This window comes from Lynx rufus, unplaced genomic scaffold (genome assembly GCF_022079265.1).
Source record: "Lynx rufus isolate CCGP_SWC_20201006 ecotype Redwood Valley unplaced genomic scaffold, mLynRuf1.p SCAF_7, whole genome shotgun sequence".
NCBI classification, from domain to species: Eukaryota; Metazoa; Chordata; class Mammalia; order Carnivora; family Felidae; genus Lynx; species Lynx rufus.
This window is the reverse complement of record NW_025814889.1, coordinates 4,578,540-4,589,912: the sequence shown is the minus strand read 5'-3', so window position 1 is coordinate 4,589,912 and position 11,373 is coordinate 4,578,540.

The window sequence follows — 11,373 nt, the reverse complement described above, 5'->3', positions numbered from 1 at the left end:
GAAAATATAGCTATAAATGCAGTAAAACCATCAGCCACTTTTTTTTTTTTTTTGTAATTCACAATATTTAGTCTGCCTAATTGTTGGAAGGTGAACTAGATACTGCAAAGTCTTGCTCTTGAGCTGATGGTAGTTTCCAGGTGCCTCCATCAGCTGTGGTGTTTACCTTACAGCCCTGGGCCTCCTGTGTCCTCTCTTGGCCTCAGCGTGCTCAGGGCTTTTGGTTCGGGCAGATACTCTGAGGGTAATAGATGCCAAAGCCTTGGCTGAAGGCGTAAAGTCGAGTGTCCTATTGAGAGGTTTGCCAAACTGCTGCATTACCATCTCCTTGCCTACGCCAAGACCCAGAATGGCCCCTCCACCTTTACTGGTTTCCCGGTAGATGCTTTTAGGTACTGACCTCACCGCCCTGGGATGTGGCCTTCAAGAGCTCCATTCGCACGATGGACCGTTTTGCCTGCTTTCCGCTCACACGTTGCCACCACGGAGGCCAGTGAGCACAGTTTGGTGGAGATGATGTCTCCACACCTTAAGACATGGCTGTCTGTCAAGATACGGTTTTCCCCAGCCCAGCCATTGGTGAGTTTTTGCTCAGTCCTCAAGTCTCTGAGCATTTGGCTGGATCCGCTTCGGACTCTACTTCCGAGGCCCCCTGCCAAGGGCTGAGTCTCCACTGATACTAAAACGACTTCGTACCAGAGTTCCCTTTGGACCCCGAGGCCTGTTAATCCTAAGATGTGCCAAGACTTCAGCATAGTAACAGGGAAAGGAATACCATTCTCTTTCCTATATTTCTGACTTGCTGTGATCAAATATTTGGAGGAAAGTAAAAAAGAAAAAAGAAAACTCTTTTCTACAAAGGAAGGACTGATTCGGTGCGGTCTGTGGTCACTTTCACCAAATCCAACATAGACCAACAGTGGGTTGTGTGGCTCTATATTTAAGGGTGAAAGAAAGCCTTCAATACTTGAAGGATCCCTCTGCCAATATCCAAATTTACGGGGCTCCATTTTTCAACCAACCTATGTGTCCAATATGCTCTCTTATTAAGTAGTAAATAAAGATATTTGATGACCTAAATATAATGGATAGTCCACATACCGGTGAGTTTTAGGGTTAGGTCTCCTAAGACGTAGTCATCAAAATGCAAATACTAGTCTCTAGACTGGTTTTTTTTTTTGTTTTTTAATAAAGTTTATCACCAAATGGTACAGCGTAAGTCGTGGCATTGTTACAACTATGTGATTTTGAAATGTATACCTCCCCACATCTTAAAATCCCCGCCTTGAATACAGTTACTTCTCAAGGTCCTTGCCAGTCCCAAGATTTTGTGAGTCTAAGATTTGATTCACTTGTGATGCCACATGCCTCCATATGTCATACGTGATATTAGATTTACCAGGTATTTGTATTATTCATGTTTCCTTGCCATTCATTAAACATTCATTTTTTTCTCTTTTAATGACACAACATTCAAACTTGACTCATTAGCATCATGTTTCTGCCACTTCCTGGACACTGAAAAAACCATAGTACATTTCCACTCAGTTACCATCCGCCTGTCTTTTGTGTATTGTTGCCTTATATTGTAGGGCCGTGTGTATTTTATTTTATTTATTATTTATTTATTTATTTATTTATTTTTAATATGAAATTTATTGTCACATTGGTTTCCATACAACACCCAGTGCTCATCCCAACAAGTGCCCTCCTCCATGCCCATCACCCACCCACCCTCCCCTCCCTCCCACCCCCATCACTGCCGTATGTATTTTAAACCTTACAAGGCATGGACTCTCGTTGCTGCTGTTTTAAACTGGATGTCTGCTTAGATTTACCTTCCTAGTTACCATCTGGTACTGTTCATTTCTCCTTGTGTTACCAAACTTCCACCTAGGATCATTTTCCTTCTGGCAAAAGACCTGCCCTTGGAAATTCTTTCGATGTGGATCCCGGGTTGAGAGGGGATGATATTTGCCTTTTCTTCCTCAAAGAGGGAGATCACCTGAAATCCTGACGTGTGGTCTTGAGGCAAGGACTCTCTTATTCATCTGTGTATCTACAGTGCCAGGCACAGAGTAGGTACTCCCATACTTATTAAGTTGAGAAGTACCAGGAGATGACCTTATTTCCTACTTTACTGAAATCACATCCATCTGATTCTTAACTTCTTCCATTCCTCTTCGTACACTTGAACTTGTTTTGAATCTGCACATACCCAGAGGGGTAGCTCTCCATTGCAAGGACATCTGTCATTTTTGTACCTTCTCTTGACTCCTCCCTTCTAGAAGACCTCACTCCTTCAGTCCCCTTTGTATATTCGGTCTCTTTCTCCACTGACGTTGTTGTTGTTGTTGTTGTTGTTGTTGTTGTTGTTCTTTTCCTTACTTGTATGTCCAGGTCTCTTCCTTCAAAACATCAATCCCTTTTTCTAGATTCTACTTCCCCCATAACATACTCTCACATCTTTCCGCTCCGCCAGGCTTGTCAAAGGAATATATACATACGATGCCTGCATGCCGTCTTCTCACTCCTCAGCAGTTGTAAGCTGTCTCCCCCACCTTTCTACTGACACCTTTATCTTGAAGATCACTGATTGTACCTCACTTATCAAACGTAGACCTTCTCAGCCTTCAGATTTCTTTACCCTAAGCGTTTTGGTTACTCCTTTCCCTTGAAACTTTTTCTTTGGCTCCCGGGGTTCTACTTGGTTCTCCTGCTACATCTGGCATCTCTGTATCTCCTCTTCCACCTGGTCTGGCCCTGTTGGAGATGCCCTTGGCCTTCTTCTCTGGCCCTTGGTTATCTCATCCACAACCACATTAGCTCCATGAAAACCCTAAACATTCCTTCTCCCAAGGTTTGTGCTGAAACTTCCGACTGCTTGCTGGACCTGTCTTCTCAGATGTCTTATCTACACTGAAATTTAACTTCTTCCAAGAAAACGTTATCATTTTCCTCAAAAAGAAATCTGCTCCTCCCTTAGTGTTCTCTGTCTTGTGCATTGACGTCATCTTCCCACGTTCTAAACAACACCGTCCTTTCTGACTGTTTTCTTGCTCCCTACATAGCCTGAGTCCTCTCAATTCTATCATGCTACCAGGACCCATTGCCTTCCCGCTCTTCCCAATGAAACCATCATGGCTCAGGCCATCACATCCTCTTCCCAGGGCCAGCACACTAGCGTCCAAAGGCTCTTCTGCCTTTCCCTTTGTCTTCCTCACCCATCCCACACACCACTCTGACGGCATCCTAAAGCACAGCTGAGGGTATTTCGCCCCTTGGCTCAGAGCGTTAGTGATCCCCGTTGTCTTAGGTATGAAGTCTAAATCCCTGCACATGGTGGGCAGGGCCTGTCCCCATGAGTCCCAACTTGTATTTCCAGTCCCAGCCAGACTGGAGCGTTCCCTGCTTCCCAGCACGTGTTTTTCTCTCTCCTCTGCCTTTGTTCCTTCTCGCCGCTCTTTCTTGCCGCTCTTTCTTCCTTCTCTCTGTGACCGTGTGATGTAACGCCTACTTCAAACCCAGTTCTTCTGTTCCTTACAGCTTCTTGGGCGTCCATTTACTCCCACCCCAGGATTAGGGATAGTTGGGATATACTGTGAAATCTCTCACTGTGTTGGAAATATTGTAGTAAATACTTATTAGTGAAATAGAGATATTTTTGTGGGTGCATATCCTACATAGAGCTTTGAACTTGTATTAGACTTTTACTATTTAATGTACATGCGTTGTTTCTCTCTCCAGACGCCAGAGGGCACTAGTGGCATGCTTAACTAACCCCTCAGTTCCTGTAATTTTTGGGGTGTTTTGGACATTTGTATGTGTGTGCATGTGTGCATATTCTCACACTCAGAAAAGACCATTCAGAGGTTTTCTTTTGCTTTTAAAAATTAGTGATCTACTAAAAATGAAGATCTAAAACCTAATTCTTTCCTAAACTTTTAAGGTCAGCTTGAGAACCTTACAATTTCTAAGTTTAGCAAATGTAAATACTTACTTTTGAAGGGAATACACATAAATTTGTGGTTCCCTTTGCAATCTTAGATGGATGCTCTTAAACATTTTAGATTGCATCGACAAATCTATTATATTCCGTTTTCTTTTAAGGACTCTGTCCCACAAACTTTTGCAAGTACTCTAATTCTAAAAATCTAATCGGTGAAACTATAAATGTGCTGATTAAGTGCATGCAAGTGTTTCACACTTTATGAACTGGTGCGATTTCGATTTAAGATCACAAATGTAAATTATTCACTCGGTTCACATATTTTAAAATTGGAATTGTAAGCCCAAAAGTGTTTCCCTTAGGCCACGAACGCTTAACTATCACAAAAACTACTTTAAATGCTAGGTAGGCACAGACTCCTTGTAGCAAGAACGTTACTACGTTATTTGATTGACTCATTCACTAGTTATTTACTGGCCATCTACCATGTGCTACTTACCATTCTGATCACCAGGGATACAACATAGAACAAAACAAAAATAATCCCTTCCCTCAAGGGGTTTATATGGTAGTGAAGGTGGGGGGTGAAAGACAATGAGCACGACATTAAATTATTTTGGGTGTTAGAAGGTGACAGGTACAACTGGGAAAAATAAGCCATGGTAAGGGGCTCTCGAGAGGAGGGCAGTCCCTTGGGGCCTCAGTGAGAAAGAGGCATTTGACGAAGACTTGGAGGAAGGGACATGGAGAATGCAGATTATCTGGAGCAAAAGCGTTCTCCGGGAAAAGGAACCAGCAAAGAAGATTTAGAGGAGTGGCTGGTGGGGAAGAAGGCAAATGGAGTATGGTGTCCTGAAAGTCAGGCTGGAAGATGGTGTCTGAAGGCGTTAGTGGTCCACTGGGTGAAATGATGCTAACAGGTCAAGAAGGAGGAGGGCTGTCCCTTGACCATTGAATTTAGCAACAGGGAGGTCTTGGCTGACCTGGATGGCCAGTTTCAGTGGAATGGGAGGGATGGAAACCTGATAAATGTGGGTTTTATGGAGAATGAGAGACACTTATTCTGCCCAAAGAGGATTTGCCATGAAAGGGGCAGAGTCATAGGCAACTACCTAGCAGGGGTGGCAGGTCAAGGTTGATTTGGGGTTTGTTTCTGATGCAGGCAAAGTAAAGTGGGTTTGTGTGCCAATGTGAGTGGTGCGTATGGGGGGGGAGGTAACGCGGATGATGTGGGGGAAAGAAGGGGAAGTTGTCAGATCAAGGAGGCAAAAGGGGATGGGAGCTTCATGCGTGACACAGGATTGTCCCTGACACGGGGGCACGGGTGGTGCATCCAACTTAGAGAAGAAGGCGGAGTGTGTGAATAGTGTCGCTCTGGGTAGGTGAACGTGGTGATGGGATTTGTGAAATTCTGCTCCAGAAGCATCTGATTTTCTTACTGACATGAAAAGCAAGGTCACCAGCTGAGGTTGGATACAGGGAGGAGATAGTTGAGGTTTGAGGAGAGAAGAAGACGGGTGGGAGCCTAAGGGAACGCGACGTCCTCATGACGCAGCAGGAAGAGCTCGCCAGGATTGTAAAGTGACAGCACTGACCGTGTGTGCGCACGTGCGTGTGCGTGTGTGTGTGTTTGAAGCCACGTTCAGCTTCGGGGTGCAGCGGCAGAGTAGTGGAGTGTTCGAATTCACCAGGGTTTAATCAATAAGGCAAAGCAAAAGCAGAGCACGGGAATTGCAGGTGTCCACGAGGGAACCATGGTTGGTCACAGCATTTACACCGGCAAAGGGTGAAGAGAAGTTTTGAGGATTGATGGATTATTGGTCTCGGTGTGGCCGGAAGATGGTTGGAGTTGGCATCCTGGAAAGAGCAAGCTGGGAAGATAGGAGGGGTGGTCGGACAGCTTGGGATTCAATGACTAAGTCGTTAAGGGGAGCAGAAGCGACGCCCAGGAAGCTGGATGGGTCCTCGAACGTGTGTTGAAATCGTGAAGGCGGGAGTGGTGTCAGAGAGACTGATGAGCTAAAATGATCAGGAAATGAGGTGCACTGACCCAGGTGTTGGTGAATGGTAGCAATAGTGGAGGGCAGTGAGTGGGGTGATCATCTGATGACCGAAGGTCCGGGGGGGAGCAATGGCTTAGGGAGGAAGCAGGGAGAATTATTTCCTGGGACGAAACGTGTATCTTTAAGAAAACACTGTGTCATCCCATAGACTCGAGGTTTCCTTCCAAGATACTTTTTTTTGTCTTTTGCCTTCTCGGCTTACTGAGGCTTCTTAGTGACATCCACCAGGCTGTGGCAGGTTCTAACCAACGTGCGCAACCCTGGGGATAGTGGATGATGGGAACTTCAGTAGTTAAAGAACAAGGTGGGATCATTATTCGTACCCTTGAAACTAATATAATGACATCATGGGGTATGTCGATTATACCTCAATACATTTTTTTTTAAGAAGAAATTGTTCCATAGCCCATACATTGAACTTCATCTATAATTCTTTCTTTTTTTTTTTTAAGTTTATTTATTTATTTTGAGAGAGAGCTAGCAAGAGCAGCAGAGGGGCAGAGAGGGAGAGAAAAGGAATCCCAAGCAGGCTGTGTACCATCAGCACAGAGCCCGATGCGGGCCTTGAACTCATGAACCGTGAGATCATGACCTGAGCCAAAATCAAGAGTCAGTTACTCAACCGACTGAGCTACCCAGGTGGCCTCATCCATAATCCAATGGTAGCTAGTAGCTATACCATTGGACCAGATTTCGTATTTCTTTGGCTCCTAATATATGTAACTCTCTTTTTAGTTTAATACTACGTACTTGTGAACTTGTACATCTCCCATTTCTTGGAATTATATAAAACACTGGATTCTGGGTAGCACTCAGCTTTCCCTGATTATTTTTGGTCACAGCTTCCAAAGTCATTCCACTGTCACAAAGCAGGCCCCTTTGCTGGCTGTTGGTGTTTGTTTTCAGATTTCTTACAAGGTACAACATTTAGAAGCCACATCATCCATTCGCTGGTCTTGTCTCCTTTGAAGAGTTTCACTTGACTTGTGAGCCTTCTTTTATTATTTTTTTTATAATTTTTTTAATGTTTATTTTTGAGAGAGAGAGAGAGAGAGCGCACAAGCAGGGGAGGGGCAGAGAGAGAGGGAGACACAGAATCCGAAGCAGGCTCCAGGCTCTGAGCTGTCAGCACAGAGCCCGACGTGGGGTTCGAACTCACGAACCGCGAGGTCATGACCTGAGCCGAAGTCGGACGCTTAACTGACTGAGCCACCCAGGCGCTCCAAAACTCTCTTTTCACAATAAAACAAGCCTTGGGACGCGGGGGTGGCTCAGTCAGTCAAGCGTCCGACTTCGGCTCAGGTCATGACCTCGCGGTTCGTGAGTTCGAACCCCACGTCGGGCTCTGTGCTGACAGCTCAGAGCCTGGAGCCTGCTTCGGATTCTGTGTCTCCCTCTCTCTCTGCCCCTCCCCCACTCACACACTATCAAAAATAAAGAAAGAATAAAATAAATAAAAAAAGAGTTTCAACTACTTTTTCAAAGGAGCTCAAACCAACACGAAGAATCTGGCAGAAATTATGTTGAGAATTTTCACTGATGTGAACTCATCGTTATCACCCCGTAAAACTACTTCCAAATTTTTCCTGTGAACCTCGTACACCTTTGCATTCCCCACAACTTTTTCTAAATCTTTTCTGTGGTGTGATTTGCTTTCCTGATCATGAGGAATTGATACTAGTGATGCATGTACTGATCCTTGACAAGGAAAGATCACTGATCCCCGTGGTATTATCCATCCCACGGTCTCTCTGTGGATATAGCCAAAGCATTGTTATAATTATGATCGTTATTTTCATTTAAATCCACTTCAGAGGGGGGGCCTCGGTGCTAACTCTTCTGATCGTTAGAAAGTCCGTTGACCTTTATAGGATAACTTACCGTCTTTATTTTCTGGTTTTTAAAAAATGTATTTCTACAAAGTTCTGTCAAAGGTGGCAGGTGGAGCGGTGGCCATCTGTGGGTGTGGCTGTTGGCTTTCTAGCGTGTGACCGTGAACCTCGCTCTGGCTGGGGCTGCACTCAGGTCAGAGGCTCCGCCTCGGGAGCTCAGACAGAGAATGCTGGACACGCTCCTGCACAAACCCGCCCTATCCCACTGTCGCTGGGGCGGGTTTTGGCAAATTTCTAGTCGGTTAACTGCGCTCATGCTCACATTTAACTCCTGGGAAAGGCTCAGAACGCACCTGCTGGGGACGTAATAATCCCAAATCCGAGTGAATGCCTGTGCTGCTTCCCGGTGACTTGCACGCCCGTGGGTCGCTGAGGTTCGCGCCAGCTCTGTGAGGCAGGGGCTTGGCTGGCGTCTTTATGCCCCTGGTGCGTGGGAAGGGTCAGCTCTGCATGCAGGGACAAGTGGAGGCATCGTGGCCGCTTCCCAGCCGGGGAAACTTGGGCAGGCGCCCTCGCTCCTCCGAGCCTCTGTCTTCCCGCCTCCCCCAAAGATAAATTTTAGCTTTACCAGGTGGTGGTATATTTACAAAAAGAGAAAAAGCACTCTGGTTTTTGCAAGGACCTGTGTCTTTACCACCCTCTTGATCGGAGCTTTTGTAATGCATCTACTATGATTTAAAAAAAAAAAAAAAAAAAACAAATCGGGTCCAGACAAGAGCCAGCAGTGACACTGAGCCTGCCTGCATTGTGATGCCAGCTCCAGCTTTTTTTTTTCTTTTAATTTTTTAATATTTACTTAGTTTGGGGAGAGAGAGAGTGGGGGAAGGGCAGAGAGAGAGAGGGAGACACAGAATCCAAAGCAGGTTCCAGGCTCCCAGCTGTCAGCACAGAGCCTGATGTGGGGCTTGGCTTGTACTCACAACCCGGGCGATCACGCCCGGATCCGAAGTCAGACGCCCAACCCACTGAGCCACCCGGGCGCCCCACCCGCTCCAACTTTTATGTTCTAGTTTTAGGTTGTTCGTGAAACTAAAAATGTGACCCCCTGCCTGATTTTTTCATCAGCCAAGTTCGTCCCGTTTCCTGTCCTTTTGTGTGAACAGAATATGCGTTATCAGACCAAAAATAAATGAAGTGCAAATTTAAAAATCCTCAAAATGGAGAAAATAATATCTACCTTATAGTATACTTGTGAGAAATCGATGAGATCACGTTCATGAAGCAGGGTTCCCGGGGCATCGGCACGGGGAGTGGAAGGATTTGCTCGGGGCCACGTAGTGAGGAGACCCTAGACTCCCATGTGGGTATTCTGAGTCTCGGGCTGCGATTCTTTCTGCTCTGCTATGGGGCTTCTCCAGGATGGAAACAGGTTGCCTTTTCAGGTTTTTGAGCTTTGGTCCTGTTAAGAGATGAGGTATTTTTCACCTCAAGTTTGACTTAGCATTTAAAAAAAATCTCCAGTCTCACTTCTTCCAGTAATTTCTGCTGGAAGCAGGGTTGCTGAGTTGAAAGCAAAATGGGGGTTCCTGGGTGGCTCAGTCAGTTAAGCGTCCGACTCTTGATTTTGGCTCAGGTCATGATCTCGCAGTCTGTGAGGCTGAGTCCCACATCCAGCTCAGCACTGACAGTACGGAGCTTGCTTGGGATTCTCTCTCTCCCTCTCTCTCTGCCCCTCCCCTGCTCGCTTGCGCTCTCTCTCTCTCTCTCTCTCAAAATAAATAAACTTAAAAAAATAAATACAGGTAAAGTGAATTTGTAGGGACACCTGGCTGGAACATGCAACTCTTGAGCTGGGGGTTGTGTGTTCGAGACCCATGTTGGGTGTAGAGATTACTTAAAAATAAAATCTTAAAAAAATGAATTTGTAACTTGGTTAAGTGTTTCCAAAGTGCCTCTCTAGTGCTTACGTTCCCGCCAGCCAGCAGTAGTGGAGGGAGGCTAGTCATTCACCCGTGGAGTCTAGGTTAGTCGTCACACTTACGGACCTTTGACGGACATTTATGGACGCACCGAGAGGTGGGACATTGTGTATGAGTGCGGTTCTCGTAGGCATGACGTTTACCAGCTTCTCATACATGCAGAGATTATTTGTGTTTGTGTGTGTGTGCGGGAGAGAGAGAGGGGGGCGGGGGAGAGATCTATTCACATCCTTGCTTATTTGGGGGGAAGTTATTCTTTTTTTCTCAGTTTTCTTGCTGATATCTCTTTATAGTGGGCTTTTACTCCTATTAAACCTTCTAATCTCCGAATGCCTCATATATTTTTTTATGCCAGTTGCAATCACTTTCCAGTTCATCACTTACACAGCCCGGGTGGTATTTGCTTCTTCTTCTCTCTCTCTCTCTCTCTTTTTATTATTTCCTTTTTTTTTTTTTTTTTGTAATGTTTTACTTACTTTTTGAGAGAGTGCAAGTGGGGGAGAAGCAGAGACAAAGGGGGAAAGAGGATCCAAAGCGGGCTCTGTGCTGACAGCGGTAAGTTCAGTGTGGGGCTCAGACTCCTGAACTGTGAGATCATGACCTGAGCTGAAGTCCGACACTTAACCGACTGAGCCACCGAGGGAGGCGCCCTGATATTTGCTTCTTTTCAAATCCAGATTTTGATGGTCACTTAGCGTGCTGACTCCTGGAGAGCAGAGGCCTTGCCTCACACACCAGCCTCTCCCATCAGGGAGTCAGCCGGACTCTTACCGCGGGTCTGATAAACACCTGCTAACGGCCTAGCGGCCCCATGCCCAGCCATGGAGGCGTTTGGGGTGTCATGAAAGCTCTCTCCCCAGCAACCCCGTGCCCATTCTAGAGCAGATGCCAGGTGGTGCCTCTTGGGTGGGAGCAGACCCCGGAGACGGCTCTAGCTTGAGCCACGGCTGGCAGCGTCCTGCCGGCTTGGCCTTTCCAAGCCCTTCTTTACCCCCTCCTAGGACCACCAAAAACCGCTCTGTCCCCGGAGAGATGGGGAATGGACTCATCAGCTACCTTCCTCATTCACCTCCCCTTTTGCACGCTCAGAGGTGTGAAGGCCGCTGGCTGAAGGAAGAGGAACTCAAGCCAGCCCAGGGTTGCAGAAGCCATTGGTTTTAATGGGGGAGAGAGGGAAGGGAAGGGGCCCTAAGTCAGGACGGTGAGCGGTGCGACGCCTCTCCTGGCTGGGCTGGTGTGCGGGGCGTGGAGGAGGAGCGTGGAGAGCGGGACCTCAGGACCTTTGTCTCCCGTCACTCACGGGGAAGGAGGAAGGAGAGTTCAAATGTAGGGAGAGGGGTTACGGGCCTCCCGTCCGTGCAGGGTGGCAGTGCTGTTCTTCTGTGTCTGTGTGCAGGGGAGGAGGGAGCTGGCTGGGGGCAGAGGAGGAGCGGAGGGGGCGAGCAGTGAAGCAGTGTGGAGAGCTGGACCCATCCCTCAGTATACAGGGCAGCTGGCCCGACCTCCGCCCCTGCCCTTAACCGTGCGCTTCCTCCCGCCGGCCTCTGCTC